At 39.3% G+C, this 17,342-nt stretch overlaps 1 protein-coding gene across 1 annotated transcript in view; it reads right to left on the reverse strand.

Moving 5' to 3' along the window:
• The window catches only part of EDIL3 (EGF like repeats and discoidin domains 3), a 267,679-nt gene that overhangs the window by 223,507 nt on the left and 26,830 nt on the right, over positions 1-17,342 (reverse strand). The gene's annotated exons all lie outside the window — the stretch shown is intronic.

Below are 17,342 nucleotides of genomic sequence, written 5' to 3' on the forward strand. Positions count from 1 at the left end.
TTAGCTTACTCACAAATATAAATGCTGTATATTTCATGCTACGATACAGCATTTATTTTGAAATGTCTTATTTAAATACCATGTCCTGGGTTATTTTTGCAAACTGAAGACTTCCACAGACTGACTAGGATGCCCACGGAGCATACAAGTACGCTGGAGAAAATACTTCATGAAAAACTTACTGCACTAATATGCAATTAATATTAATTCACCATTGCAGTGTCTTCTTTCAAAACAACAAAAAAATAACCCCAGTAAACCAGAAAGGAAATACATTGACATGAACATGGTATTGTCAAGACGGTATCTCAGCATACCACAATACTGAGGCATGACATCAGCAAGCTCACAGGCCTTCCTAGAAGGAAAACATCTTGGTTACAAACGCACAGCAGAATCCACATAGCTACATGTATGTAACAGTGCTACTCCTTAAGAAGAAATTTGCCCCAGCCAGAACATGAGAACTTCGCACATTATAATGCAGGAGAACTCACAGATACCACTTGTTGAATTTTTGCTATTTTGGTACAACCACTCACCATTTTAAAAATGTACGAGAGAATTTTTCTAATTAGAAGTGTCTCATCATGGCTCTGAAACTGTCACTAAAGCACATATTTAAGCATTTGAAAGAAATTCTGAAAATGGTTGTTGAGAATCGTTGTACTCAATTCAGTGGAGAAGGAAGAACCACATTTACTCAAGTAAATGAAAACTTCCATGCTTCTTTCAAGATGGCATTAATGTATTTGTACAGAATGAAGAACTGACTCGAAGTTCTATGTGCTGTCACAACAGCTAAAAGACCATTTTCAAATACAGATAGATGGTACCTTGGGATGCTCAGGACCGCAACTGACAAGACCGTGACTGACTTCCTGACCTCACCCTCCTCTTTAACCTGTTTATGAGGTAATTCTAATAATATAACCACAGAAGTGGTTACTCACCTGACAAAGCTTAAAAATTTATAACATTTTTTGTGAGCAATTTTCCAGGTCTTTAAATACACAAAAAAGAGCTCACTACGTTCCAGAAGCTCACACTCTTCAAATTCTCCCAACTCACCAGCCTGCCTGAAATATTACATCCATTTTACAGTTGCTTTCTAGTGGAACCAAGAACTGTTATCACGTAGTGGGATTAGGAAAAGATGTAGGAAAACATATACGACAATGCTTGCTGGGTATTAAGAGTTCCACCTGGAGTAATGACTCAGCGACCTTCATGATTTTCCTGCAAAGCAGCTCAGTGTGCAGGCAGAGTCCCTTCATCGTGATATGAAGGTGTTATCCATCTCACCTCACATCAAACGTCTATCCTCAATTAAATTTTGCAACAAAGAAAGCCTGCAAAATTAACTTATTTTCTACTTTAACTTAATTTCCTTCCTTCTTTTAACACTTCTATAATTTTTCTTAGAACTGTTTAAATATGTTATCAGAAGGAAAAAAAACCGGAAAACTTAGGATAAGGACTTTGCCAAAAAACTCACTGGTTTCAAGCTCCCTCCTGGACTTGATCTTTTACGTGAGTGTTCAGTCGAGCTCATTATCAGCAAAACAGTTTCAGAGTGAAACACAGACACTGTAAAGAACAACTAAACATACATTACATTTTTTTACATTGTTTTCCTTGTTATGAGGCTGCAGATAAGCCAGCTCGGTACAGAAAGGCAGGAACAGCTACGATGAAAAAGAGGAATACGGCAGTTTATGAAGTCCTACTTGGGATGTGTGTTTATGGACTATCTTCAGTCAACAGCTGGAACAAAAAACTTGTTTCCAAAACTGAGAGCAAGTCTGACAATTTGCACAAAACCCACAGACAGAACTAAATTACTGCGTGTTGGCAGAGTGGCGTCTCCTGCATCCAGCACCCCAGTGGTGACAGCAGCTCTCTTAAAAACTGCTGCCACTGCCAAAATGCGTAACTTACTACAAGCCCGTACGGGCCATGAGGTTTTATGAGCCCTTGAGAATTATTTAGTTATGAAGGTGCAGTAACGAACTGCATCGAATTCTAGAATCGCTACATTGTCATATACAGAATGGAAGACTATACTGAATGTTCTTTTGATTCAACTTTGCCTGTTTTCTCTGCAGTTAGAAAACTAACATTTATCAAAGTAGCTGCCCCAAATTCATTTGTATAACTCACTCCGGGCAGTTGCATACATGCACACAAACATCGCACAGATGTAAAGTCAGGTCCCAGGTGTTCAGCAGATATTGAATGTGTAAGCGATACATGCTGTTTTGTACTAGAGATTAATTGCTGCTTTCTAAAGTGTTGAATAACCTTTCTTGTTTCAAAGAAATGAGAAAGATGCAAAAGGTTAAGTAACAGAAGATCTGAATATTAAATCTGAGTTTTATATTAGACATGTAACTATTAACTACCTCCATATTTGAATTTTCAGATATCTAACACCACTGAAACAGAGAGAACAAAATGCTGTTTTCAGAGAAATATATTGAACCATCTGATGTTGCCAATGTGGCTTAATGGTGAGAGAAGCATTTCTTACTATTTTGTGGTCTTTAATTGGAACAAAATGTGCTATATGTGAATGACCCAAATTTGACAAATTTTACTCTTTTTATAAGCGACTAGATTCCACTGAGAATACTGGAGAAAAACAGTGACAAAGATGCAAAGAGGACACAGACAATTACAACCCAGTCCATCATAAAATCTTTGGTGACAACTTTGTGAGTGGCAAACAAAAAGAACATTTAGTCTTAACTAGGTACTAAAATGTTTTCTTATGATGTGAAAAGGCATATTTAAAAAGAATCAACAAGGCATTGTAAGAAATGGTTGTGCAGATACTGTTTTAAAAATCTATCTACCAGTAATTTGTGGATGACATATAAGTATATAAAATGTACTTATGTTACATGTTTTTAAATGTTAGATCACTGTTAAAATAGGAAATCTGGTACATTTATACTAGCTTGAACATTTCAAATAGAGGTATAATAATTATGTACTCTAATCAAAATTCACAAGTTACTTGGAACCAATGCCTGCCCACACCTAAATATGTTAAACATATGAAACTGAACTCGCTTCTCTATTTTCAGTTTTCTACAACTTCTAACCAGCTACTCCCTAGGAGCTTTCCAGACTTGCATATATCAGCTTAATTAGCAGATACTCAGCTGGATCGTATTCCGTGTCAACTTTTCAGCTTTAAAAACCGACAATTATTTTTCAAATGTATACACATCATTTTACCTAGCTGAATAAAGATGTAGCAAAAGAAAGACATAATTGGGCAGCAGGACAACCCAGAGCACAAGAGTTGTACACCAGTGATTTGCACATCTTTTCTCATGTGGTTGTGCATCTTTTCTCATGCAATTCCTACTAAGCCCTGCATAGAGTTTATTGGGACCATGCACTATTCAGGGATAAATCAGGACATAAATAAATGGTGGTAACAACTCTGTTTCAGGAAGGACTGAGCCTTGGGATACCTGCCCTTCAGTTCCACCAGTGAAACAAGTGACTACACTGCCAGGGACTAATTAACCTGCCCCTCCTCTTTCATGGCCAAAAATTGTAGGTAATAAGAAGAGCAGATGAGAACTGGATTCACAGTATCGGTCACTGCCTGCCATCCTTTCACTTGCAAGGGCAAGTGTGAACATGGGAAAGACTGAGTCAGGTCTCGAAGGCATCGAAGAGGCCTTCAAACAAAATCTGGAGCCTTCCAAGTCCTTCTTACATACCTCTTACAGAAAAACTGAGAGGACTTGTCTCTAGTAATAGAGACATATTAGGTCCATAAGAAAATACAGTCTAGCTGATGTATCATTTTTAATTACTGTTATCACTGTCATCTTGAAAAGCTAAAATGGATTACTTCCTTTTAAGTCTCATGTTGGTTTGCCTAGCTTTCAAGTTTATCTGGTTGTTGTTTTTTTTTTAACTAACTTCTACAGAAGAGTGTGGGGGAGTGACTGCACCAGCAAACCCCATCTTCTTTTACTAATAGAAACACAAAAAGCTCTATTAAAAACAAATTGTCATAATATGAACAAAACTCCTAGATTCAAAACAAATGCATGAAGAATGTATCTCTCTCCACAGATTTCTATATGATAAAACTCAACATGTCTGACCTTCTTCAAGGGAACAGATCCAGAGCTGTGTTGCTCCACATTTGCAACATTGCTTTGACTTTTCAGGGATAATTTTAAAATAGGCCTTCAGGTGCCACTATCTAAAAAAATCTCCCCCTAGATCCTTTTATCTGAAGATTATACTGTGAGTATAACTTTTTCTACCTTCTAGTAAAAATCACTGGATGCAAGTGGATGACTCACTGCATAAGAAATCCAAACCATGCATTCAGGAACTGAGATTGCAGTACTTGCTAGAGGAACCATCTATTATAAAACCAAAAAATATGTTATACTGATCCGCTGAATTGTTATTTTTATCTAAGGTGTCAATAAAATATTTTTCAATGTTTCTTCACTTTTCGTAACAGTCTTCAGATGATTGGTCAAAGCGCAGCTCAATACAAACCAACAGAAGCAGCTTGATGTGATGCTTGCTATTTAACATCTTTTTCAATCTGTCATTTGCAAGAAAACACACAAACATGAAGATATAAGCAGGGAGTCATGTAAAACTGTGTGTAGCTAAAATAACTAATGCATTGGTGACATTAATTCAAATTTAAATACGCCTTCAGTTCAACAGATGTGCAACATTCAAAGGCAGTCAAACAGCACATACAATAGAGACCACAGCCAGAAGACAGGAAACAAAGAAGCAAAACTCATGAAAGCAGGTATCATTGCCCAGGTAAGTCATTTTTACAAGCAGTATCCTAAACACAGTTTCTCTGCCACTGCCGTTTCTTTAGAATTACATTTATATCAGATTCCTTTCCCTCACTGATTTTCTCCTAATCATCTTGTTCCAGTACAGTTAAGGATATCTTTCAAAAACTGCTTCTCCTGTAATGAAAATAAGTCAATTGTGTAGTATTTCTGTCTCCAGAAGAAAAAAAATACAAAACCAAACCAGATATCCAGGGAGCATTTCACATTCCCTTTGGGAGAAAAGAGAGAGAAGAGGGTTAGTTCCCATCACACCCACCGAACGAGGGGTACAAGTCCAATATTTGATGGTGAAATCATTTACTCTTCCTTGGTCTCAAGTGTCCGCAGCTTGTCCTGTGCAAAAAGAACCACAAAACCCAGGGAACCAGGATAGGTGGTAGGGAGAATGGGTGATCAGTTAAAAAACTGTAGCAAGAGAAAGACTTAAATGGGCTGCAGAAGGACAACCCAGACCGCAAGAATTGTGCACTGGTGACCCAAGTGAGAAAGACCGACCCCCCCTGTGAACATAGCCACTGGAAGTGTGCAGATCCACGTAAGTAGAACGATCACTTTGGAGAACACAGCCAGATGGTTTCAAGCTTGACAGCCAGCATTCAACAAGGCTGAAAGCTTGAAATTTATTTTACTCTGTTCTAAAAATATTCCACAGGTGGGAGATCAGTAAGAGGCTCAAACATCTTTAAAAAGATCCATACACAGGCAACCAGTGTTGCCTGCTTTTTCTTTGAAACTTCAAACCTGCTGCCAAGCACCTTAACATCAAGATATAAATCCATACAGGCAGGACATTTTAGGTCCTCTACACAGTTTTTCAGGAAAAAAATTATACAAATGGTAGTGCTGTGCATTAGTTTCTATCATCATCACAGAAACCACACAACAATACCAACGGTTGCCTCCAATTTCATAAGAAACTGTAGTCTGTTTTAGGTAAAATTATATTATATACTTCACTAGGTTTTATTTTGCTGTCTGTGCTGATCCTGCCATCTACCACATCTAGTTTCCATTTTAAAAGCTGTCTAGCTAAAGTTCCAAAAGTTTTACTTGTATCAACTGCCACTCACAGTAAACCCACAGGGGTTTCCACCAGACTGAGGAAAGATAGAACCATAGAATCACAGAATCATTTAGGTTGGAAAAGGCCTTTAAGCTTTTCCAGCCCTACCGTAAAACCTAGCACTGCCAAGTTCACCACAAAACCATGTCCCTAAGCATATCTATAAGGCTTTAAACACCCCCAGGGACGGTGACCCCAGCACCTCCCCGGGCAGCCTGCTCCAGGGCCTGACCACCCCTGCAGGGAAGACGTTTCCCCGCTACCCGAGCTAACCCCCCCGTGCAGCTTGGGGCCGTTTCCTCTCGCCCTGTCGCTTGTTCTCCGGGAGCAGCGCCCGACCCCCGCTGCCCGCAGCCCCTGCCAGGCAGCTGTAGGGAGCGACCAGGTCCCCCCTGAGCCCCCTCCTGCCCAGGCTGCCCCCCCCAGCCCCCCAGCCGCCCCCCCAGGCCTGGTGCCCCAGCCCCTGCCCCAGCCCCCTGCCCGTCCCTGCACACGCAGGATCCTGCAGTAAGGGGCCCAAACCATCCATATAGGCAGGATGTTTTTATTCTAGTGAATACCGAAACTTCTACAAAGTTGTCCACATCAAACACTGAACCACACAACCCCCCCATTTCAGAGAGTACGTCTAAGAAAGCAAGTGTTCAAATCCATTCCTACTGCTATCCTCCAGAAGACTGCTTCCACCCGTCCTGCTATGCCTCCTCCTACTTTACTACATAGGATGGGCAGAACTGCTCTTTACACAGACAAAAAAAAGGCACAGGGAGAAATAAAATAAAGTATATCAAATGGAGATGGTGTTTACAAGGCAACATGATTTACAAAAAAAAAAACAAACAAACAAACAAAAAAAAACCCCAACGAAAACCAACCAACCAACCAACCAACCAAAAAAACCCCAAACCATGCTCATTCTCATATTGTTCATTAGGTTCCTGCCTGGGCACCTCCTGCCACCAGAGACAAAATGATGAGGGAGAAAAGACATCTCAGCAGTGCAGAGAAAAAAAGAATATTGACTGCAGAGTAAGATCTCTCCATCCCCCTGACTGAATCCTTAAACATCTAATTCGAGAGAAACAGACACTGGTAAAATCCTTGGAGGGAGAGAAAATGCTTTCATAGCTTTTTCCTCAGATTACTTGCTCTGCCCTTGCCTGCTGGGTTTTTCAGAAAGAAGTACATTTGTAAAGGAACACTTGTCCTCTGCCTTAGAGGTTATCACAAAATCTATATTGGAAACCTCAGCTCAAGCTTCTAGATATTCACTACTTTTTCCTATTTCCTATCTCCACTAAGTAAATGACATTTTTCCCTACATTTTGCACCTTTTCTTTCACAAGGAAAATCTAAGCTGAAGTTCTTCCTCGCGGAGACTCTGAAATTGATTTTTTTGGTGGTGATGTTAGTGCCCAAACACACAAGACATCCTTTCAATCCTGGGCCTTCAGATTAAATTTAAGAGACTAAATTCACCCTCGTTGACATCCTTAGACCTCTTTAAGTCTCATTCTAAAAGTGGCACCATCTCAGCAAGGAGAATTCTTGGATTTGCTAACTTTTTTCATTATTATTTATGAAGCTCCCTATATCATTTAGAAATCAGTAAGACAGAGGAGTATATCCTATATCTAATGACTAACAGCTATGACAACACTCTGAATCGCCACCTGAAAATAACATGAGGGTTGGAGTGGCACTTATGCATGACTGTCCCATGATTACTTTATCTAAATATCATCTCTTTCATGTACACCATCTTCCTGAAACTGTTGCTGCTTCACATTGTTAAGAGATCACTTATCATATCTAGTGCTTCCGCTACAGCTTGCAGTTTGTCCACAGTTGCAAGTCCATGATGATTAAGTAGCACGTTTAATTGTAATAGGTATTCCCAGGTAAGTCCACACATGGGCACTTTCACCCATTTTAGGTTCATTTATTAGAGTTATTACTATAAAAGTTCATGTAAAGGGAACTCCTCAGCATCATAAGATGCACAACACCCTTCCCCTATTCTCTTTACGCTTGCACTCATATCCCCTGATGCTAAGAGAAGTATTTGTCCATCTTTAAGTCTCTGAGATAACTTTTTTTAAAATAGATGAAGTAGAAGAAGTAGATTGTTATGCAAAACCAGAAAACACATTTTGTTTACTACTTGGGTTTGTTGATTATATTGTAACATGAAAGTTGATAAAATAAAAAATAAGATATGCAGTAAAATTAACCAGAAAAGGTTGGAAACAGAATTCTCCAAGTAATTGCAAGGGATTTGTATTTTCATTGATGTTTCTAGAACTAGAGCTGGTACTTACAATAAAAACACATAAGTCCTTCTTTATAAAGGACCTGAATTCACAGATTCCAGTCTCACAGCACCCCAGTACCAGTTTGGCTCTTCCCCTACTCCTCCCATTCTTCTCAGTATTGGATGGGAAACATGGTTTATTTTCTCTTTGTTCAGAAACAGGGCTTTATTCCATACTGGTACTACTTAAATAGAAGAGACAAATGTATACAGCTAGACGAAAGAAACCATATTGCAAGAAATAAATTCCTCATTCCGGATTTAGACACTAGAGCTAGTTACTATGAGCAGAAATATTTGTATCAAATATGTGGATTTCCAAAATCCATCTCTAAAGCCTCATCACAGTCAAATGTGCATAAGGAAGAACAGATTTTAATACCTTATTATACTTCCTGGTAATTCACCGTCAAATAATCAAAATGCATATTATCTGTTTTCTAGTATTGCTCTGGCACTACTTAGGTAATTATGGGGATCACAGCCTCTACAAAGTCAACACACTTAGCAACTCTCTCAGCTGGGTAAGTGGAAAGATAAATTAAAACTCTTTATGTACTCAGATGGATAAAGCAACACAAACTGCCTTCCACATACAAGATCTGGATACAGCTCTGCCATTTGCAGTAGGGTTTTGTTCCTGTAGATGCTTGATAATCTGAACTGACTGAAATGGTAGGAGTTTGCGCACTCACCTTCTGGAGTTGTTTGGGTCTGTGTGCTGGAACACTGAATCTCGACGCTGGTGGGTGACTGAGGCATCTCTAGACCTCCAAGACATGGTGACACTACCTGAAACAGTCTGGATCGTCAAGACAGTCAATTCTCACCTCAAATGTGGGATTCTTGACAGAGATGTCTCAGGTGAACACAAGGGAAAATACTATGAAAGGAGGGAGAGGCAGCAACCTCAACAAAACCACTGGCTTTTGAAAGCTGTGGATAACATTCATCACCACATTTCCAAAGGCTGATTCTAGCAGTCTGTAGAAACACCTTGAAAAACTATGGATTTCTGCCAAGTAACTGCTGATAATTAATACTTCAAAGGAAACAGGTCCAGTTTTTAAGAAAGACAAGTCACAAATATATGGAAGGAAGAAGAATCTGAATAAGGTCGTGAGATGCTGTGGTCCTCACATAATGCCCCAACACCAACAAGTTATTGTCTGCAAACCAAAATGAAGAAACACTGACCATGAATGTGTGCCAGTCGATTATTCTCCATGCTAAAATCATTTGTATGTCAAAGTGAATGGAGGAAGGAACCTGCAGTGTCTGCATCAACAGCAGTTCTGCAAAGAGAGATTAAGTGTTGGATATGGGTTTACATGCCTGCAACCAGCAATCCTGCTATCTCTGGCTAGATCACTCACTCATCCACAACTGTAAATCCTTGCTTCCTGTTGGACTGAAGTCTTCCAGCTTTTCTACTTCAGACGGTATTTAAGGAAAGGAAATATTTAAGTCATATCTGCGAATGAGGTGAATGAAAATTATGTTTGCTCAGCCACAGTGGAGGCATACAGACTGGACCCGGTGTGTGTCATACCTGAGCGAGCCGAGTTATATTTTGTATTAGTGGATTAGTTACTCATGAAACAACGGTTTGAGCTGAACACTGTGAATTGCCATTGAATTTTATGAATGCTTTGGAATCCCAGAAGACTGGGAAAGTTTTAGAGACAGCATTTCCCATATGTATCTTGAAACAAAATTTCATTTTGAAATGTGATTGTTGTGGTTTCCTTAGCAAAGTGAAAAAAAAAAGTCCAAAACCACATAATGTATTATTTCAGGAAACAAGCACCAGTATTTTTTGTTTGGAGGAACATGTTTTTTCTCCAGTTTGATCAGCAAAACAGAGTTATTCACGAAGGTCACAACAGGAATGTACAGTGAAAGATACTGGAATACCACCGCTTTTTTCATTTACTGGAAGTGTTGCAAGGTACCTAATGGTTGACACAGGTAATTAAGGAAAAGAAGAAATGGTTTTGTAGTTAAAACAGTGGAATGAAACTAGGGTGGCACCTAGAGACGGCTCGTAACTGGTTGCTACCTGTGCTGCTCATTTTGTGAACTCCAGATGTTGTTAGCAGAACTGACGAGAATTTAAATCTACAGTAAATGTATGATCTGTAAGCTGAATTTTTAAAATTATCTTTAAAGAAACTGAATATCATGACAGTGTCAGATAGCCAGAATGTTCCTGCCTCAGCCTCCTATTTCTGCAAAGACAATGATACCACCTCATTTCAGAAAGTTGTTACGGAAATGTTTTCAGACATATTCAGGAAGTTTTGCAAAGATACTACAAGGATGAACACTGATGAACCTGCAAGGAAATTAATCATTCTATTTCAGGAGCAGGTTTTGAATAGAATGCAATAAATAATGCTCAACCCTGCTATGATTACAAGGCAAACAGGCTTTGAACCACAACTCTTCTCTGGGACAAATAACACGGGAGGGGGGTGGGGAAATGACTGTCATACAGGTTTGGATACAGGTTTGGGCTCTGGACTTGTATCTTCACAGTTTGCCAACCAGAATTACATACACAGTGTGGTCCAAAGGACAGTCTGAGAAGTGCTCCTTGATGGAGCTGAAAAATGACCACTCAGGTAGCAGGGAACTAATATAAGAACAGTCATATTGGGGCAGATCAAACAGCTCAGTAGAATTAACAGCAGTTTACAGCAGAGGTTTGCAAAACCAGGCAAGAGCAATCCTGTACTGTTATAGTCCTTGAGTTTCCAGCAATTTACCCTTAGAGACTTCACAAGTGAGAGCAGGTGCCTCCACACTAGGAAAAAAACTGCAAAGGATTTTATTCTGTGAGTACGTCTATTTGCTCTTTGAAGTGAGCAAAACCTGTGGCAATAAAACATGCCACAGAGTTGCTGTTTGACAAAACACTGGATTAAGAAGCACTTCCAACCACTTGCTGGAGAACACCTCATTCAAGACCACAGGCAGAGGAACAAGACCTGTGCCCACAGCACAGATGACCCAGTTCACTCTGATGTCTTGGCACACACATCTGTCTTACTGGCAAATATTTAAGCCCTGCTTAATCTTCGTCATCTTCCATCCAGGAATAACTTTTTAAAAGTTTGATTTTTTTAAATTCCTGAACTGATCATAACAGTTTCACTTTACCTGAATAGTAGGTACACATGCTCACATATCTGAAAGAAAATGAGGGGAAAATATCAGCTTGTATCTGTAAGCTCTATATGCAAATATATTCTTATATTCTGTGTGTAGACATTGTGATACTTCTCTCTCAGCTTGTCTGACAGTGTCCTTTTAGGCTTGAATAATACTGCCATACAAAAACATTTCAACAAACTAATGAAAAACTCACTATAAAGTCATCTGCATTTTTCAGGAGAGTTCTGCATTACCATTGAGAACATCGCATATGTTGAAGAGCCACCTGTTGCTGAATGAGGAGGTACACTACCAAGACACCCACCACTGCCTAGAGAAGAGCCTCGCCTTTATGGGACAGAAAACTGCCTGTAATCACCTACTGCTGCACCACAAGCCAAAGATGGGCTAAATAAAGGCCATTCAGACATTAATTCTTGTGTTTCCTGCCTGTGTAGTGCTTGCCTGACTTTGCAAACTTCGTATTCCTTCAGCACTTTTTTTGCACATGCCTTCCCCTCCACAACCCACCCACACCTTACCCACCCCCCCCAAGCTCACAAGTTAGTGCAGCTAAACAGGAAAGGAGATGTATGAACTCAGGAATTACAAACAGCTATAAAACTATAAAAATCAAAGAGACTTATTCGAGAAACTGAATAACAGAAAGCACAAAGCTTTCTTCCAGGGATAGGACAAATTAAAAGTTTCCTCAGCTTCCAAACTTCGTTATCTCTGTAAGCCTTAATTTTAGACTAATATTTAGAAATCATTAAAATAATCTCTAAAATATACTATTATTGCATGGCTCACTGGGAATGAGGCACTCAACTGAGAACACATTTCTGAAGGAAAGCAAATTGAAGTGGAGAGCAGCAGCAGCCCAATGCTCAATGAATTTTAACATTCTTCAAGGTGGCATCATCTAACTAATTAAACTGATTACATTTGAGAACTCGAAAGGCCTAGAGATAAATTCCTAATCTTGAGTAGTCTTAAAATCCTTGATTATTAATCTGCTAATTGTGTGAAGACATTTGCTGTTAACTTTACCAGTTCAGAAAGAGAAAACAACCTTTTTCTATCGCTCAAAGCCGTTTTAAATAATAAAGTGAATTTCTAAACTGATTCCCACTGCAGCCACTGAAAGAAAGTAATTGCATTTTGTATCAGAAGGCAAATTTAAAGTTAACAGAAGGATAGTTACAGCTGTTCTCAGACTTCCAAATATCAGTTTTTCATGTTACCATTCCAAAGGGAAGCACTATTCATCACAAGACACATGTAGGAAGGAATCTATCCCCAGTGTGACCATGCTCCTCTGTAGAAGAGAAAATATTTAATGTTCTTAAATCCATTTACATCCCAGACTAAAGAAGCACTATTATCACTATGCACTAAGTGAGCAGTATTATTTGAGTTACACAAAAGTGAGGACAGAGAACAAAAGGACAAAGAGGGAGGAAGGTACCGAGAAGGTGGTGGCTGTTGGATTAGACGATCGTTGTAGGTCCCTTCCAAATGAACTATTATTCTGAGAAGGAGCAGCAGCATGACCCCAGTTCTCCAAGCTCCTACACTTTGAAATGTTTTTTCCTTATTGCACAATTTGTCTATGTTTCCAAGGTAGAACTTTAATTTGAGTAGACCTGGCACATATCTCTGCTCATATGGAGGATTCTTTCATGATCTTCCTGCATCAAACACATGTTGGGGAAAAGACAGTTGTGATTTCTCTTTTTGTCAGAGTACACTACAGGAAGGTGTTCTTTCAGTTCAGCTCTTCCTTCCACACCTCTCTTTCCCCAGGGCTAAACTGCCAATAACGCTTGTAGCTATATATTCCTTCCAGGTAGAGTGGGATGAAAGAAGCAAGGAGGAAAATGGACCCATTTTTATCATTATTCCGTCCCAAGCTTCCCCTTCCAGGAAAGTTCCTAAGTGAAAAGGGAAGGAGAACGTGATCAGAATTGGTTCCACTTCTTGTGCAACTTCTCTTGCCTACACAAGTAACTAGACCTCAGACCTACAACTCCTCTTGGGTGTTTTCTTTCCAAGGAATAAACACCTCTTTGTTGGTATGGTTGGCCAGACACCCCCCTCATGTCCCTTATTTCCTGGGACCGATTTTGTCTGCTTTCCTAAACAAAAAGATGTATGCAATTGAATTAATTTTTAAATATGCATCAATTCACTGAGGAGAATATTAAGAAACTTAAAGATGGTTGCCTTCTTAGGAGTTTTGGGAAAATAGCTGGCTATAGATAATTTATTTCATGTTCCATCCCATCCCCACGCCAAAATATGCAGCCTGATTATCCATCATCAGGTATCAGCCAGCCCACTCTGTAAATGTGCTAAATACCGAGAACAGTTTAAAATCTGTTCTTACAATCAAATGACATCATTGTCAAAGTTTTTGCTGAACTGTTTAAACACTTTAAGAACCCCTTCTGACAAGCTAAGTGTGATTTACAGTGGATGACACCGAAGAATGCACACCATGAGTTCTTGGTTAAAAATGGGGGGAGGGGCTAGATAAATTTATTCACATTCAGTGCTCACAGATTGATATTTTCAATGATATGGTTATTTAAATGGAAGGCTATATGTTGTTGATCTCTAAATGGAGCAACAGAACTCCATGCAAGCTCAAAACAAATACTGCAGCTAGTTACCAGCTCTCTGGCAACGGTCTACGAAGCACCAGTCAAGGGGTGTACAGGAATTCTTAATATCCACTCTTCTTTTTTATTACAATGACCAGAAGCAGATTTTCTCAACCTGCCAGTCTTCTCGGAGCTAAATCAAAAGACTTCTGCTGACAACAAGCCTTGGAACTGTTTCTGAAGGAGAACAGTGGCAGCCACATGATTTAAATTTTAAAAATTTGTTACGTCAGTAAGCACTGATGCGTGTTCAGCAGGAAGACAATCCTACACAGTGAGAGTGATATGGACTAGATGATTAAACTGAACAGGTAGCAGAATAAATGTCTTCAGTTTCAGCAGGTAAAATTCCTGAGCTAAAGTTTCTGAGTTAATTGCTGTTTTGCTTTTTAATCCCAGTTTTCACTGAGGAATTGCTATACAATAGGCCAGGTGAGGACAGTGAAGGCTTCAGTGACTGCATGAGAGAATTAAGCAACATCACCTTTTCTAAAGCAGCTGCATATACAGGCTTATAGAATGAAACAGTGGACCTTGCAGGTGCAAGTAAAGGAAAAAAAAAAACCAACCTTCTACCATCTACTCTGTAGTTAACCAACATTAGTGTCCTACAGTTACAAGCTTGTACGCTCATCAGCCTTACCTCACACACTTTAGTAACTTAATCTGTGATGTGAGTGTGGCTCTGCATCACAGTTTATTATGAAAAAACCACACACACCAGGAAGCCAGAAACAAACCAAAAATCCTACCATCCAGAAAAAGGGTAAAAAAAATAAATTAATGCTTAAGCATACTCAGGCAAATACAAGTGTAGAAGACAGAGAATCTATGTTAAACCATTTCACACTATATTTTCCAAACTTTTCCTGAATTCCATGCTGTACAATCTACACAAATAGCTGGGAGGGGGTGGGAAGTGCTGAAAATTTAGCTCAAAAGTGGAAGACCCAGATCCAGATTCACTGCTGTTGTACCCTCTCCAAGGCCAATTGTTTCCTTCTGCAGTAAGTAAAGAGGCTGTAGGGAGCCAGAGCCTATAATCCTGCAACAGAAAGCCTGGAATACCTTAGCACAGCGTTTTGAAAACCCTGACCTTGGAAATACCAAAACTGACACACAAACTGAGTACACATAAATAAAATTACCTACAAATATACGTTCACATATTTTATTGGTTTTATTACACCACAGGCTCTGTGGGTTCTAAATACCCTTTTTTTCCTATGTTAACCATAATGTATTAAGAAAGAATAATATGATCTCTGTTATATCTTTGGTTCAATATCTGCTATAGAACATTCTTGAGTATATATATAGTACATTCTATATACATATATTCTAGCAAGTGTCAGAACGGTCAGAATATTCTCTGCATCGTACATGTAGTTTGAGTGTATTGACCCACACAGTACATTATTTTTTTGTTTCCGTGTTTGTGCTCCAAGCTGCCAAACACCAGTCCCCTGCAATTCAGAAAGCCCTTCAGGCGTGCCGCCATGGCACCTCCTGCGGTCTCAGAGGTTTATTAGCTCAAGCACTGCAACTACCCAGTTCCTGCTTGCTTTCCCTTTCAGTACGTATGATGCATCTCATGCCAGGATAGGCCGGTGAAGATATGCAAATCAAAAATGCATCTTGTTCTTTTGTGATTACTTCACAGGGGTAGCCATGAGAGCAGTGTAATGTTTTGTTGTACAAATTATTATTCCTTCTTTCCCCTTAGAAGGCTTTGTATTTAGATGCACTGTAGATGTTCATTGTGCACTACCAGGCTGGGCTTTCATTCTTCCAGCAGTGGACTCTGCCACGTACAAGCACAACAGCTGTTTTTTCTCTGACAGTAACAACACTTTTTGACAGAGAGGATGCAACCTGACAAGTTCTCTTTCCAATGGGATGAGTAAGAACATTAGCCTCTGTGGTGGGAATGCCACACAAAGGCTAATACACATTCAGGATTTTAAAAAACAACCTGGTACACCCATCACGTACCAATTTTATGGGTATTTTGCTGTTTTCTGATAATTGCCTCTTAGCTGATAAAAAGTTTTTTAATTTAAAGCTGTTAGAGGTAGAGACTAGATTAAATACTAACTATTCCAGTGTGAACTATGAAACACTATCATTACTATTGATTTATTCTGAACTTTTAGGACCTATGAAGCAATAGAAGGCAGAGGGGATCATTTCTTTAATAGATTATGGCAAGCACCTGAAAGCAGTAAATGTTTCCTGACATTTGAAGCTCTTGCTAACATGTCACTGAAATCAGCAAGACTGCTTATAGCATAAGAAGTATACTCAGGGTTAGGTTTAAAGTGAGAATCCATTCTAAAAAAACCATTTTAAACAGAACAGTTTCAACAGCCATATTCCACAGGCACTTTAATTGTGTAAAGTTTGTTCACTGCCATAACCAACAACAGAATGAGGAGGACAAGGAACAGAAGAAATGCTCTTAAAAAGGGCAAAAAAAGCCCTACATGAAATTTGACAATGGATTTGCAAGTATGGCTGGTGGAAACATAAGGAGTAGGCATAAAGAAAAACACGATGACTCAAGTGAGATAACAATTCCTAATGAGTGATAGAGAATGCTATGCAGAAGCTCATTTAGATAACACCTATGTTAAAGGAGTGTCTTTTTACAAAGACAGAGCTGTTGATGAAATACAGTTGAACATTAAAATTCTAGCACGACCCAAAAAGAAGGTTCAAAATGATCTAAAAAAGGACCAGTGAGCATCTGACTCTTCCCCTAAGTACTTTTTCAAACTGATGTCTTTATTGGGCTCACAGCCACCTTCCACATACATTTCTTTATTCTTTCACTTGGCAAAGGAACGCCACTGTTTTCTTCCCCCACCCCTCATGACTTTTCTTCTCTAAACAACAAACTAATAGAAAAAGCTAAAAACGAAACTGAAGATGAGAAAGATATTCTATCACATCACTGTCTTGAAAATGCCTTCGAAATCACTTTTAAAACGTCTTTCATTATGTTAATCCATTTTGTATTGATAACACCCCCTGCTGAAACGTAGATGGCAATAGCATTTATGACTATGTTTGAAGCAATCTTTTGCTTTTTTTCCTACCAGTTCACAAGCTTATGTCATAATTGCACAGGACACCCAGAGGCACAGCCATATGTTATGGATACCATCTCTTCCAGAGTGATCAGCCTCAGTTTTGCCTCACACACTTCACCTATCACAGGTATGCTGACATCCATGATAACAGACATCCTGCCCTTGTCTCCCAGC

Source organism: Falco rusticolus, chromosome Z, assembly GCF_015220075.1.
Source record: "Falco rusticolus isolate bFalRus1 chromosome Z, bFalRus1.pri, whole genome shotgun sequence".
Classification (NCBI taxonomy): Eukaryota; Metazoa; Chordata; class Aves; order Falconiformes; family Falconidae; genus Falco; species Falco rusticolus.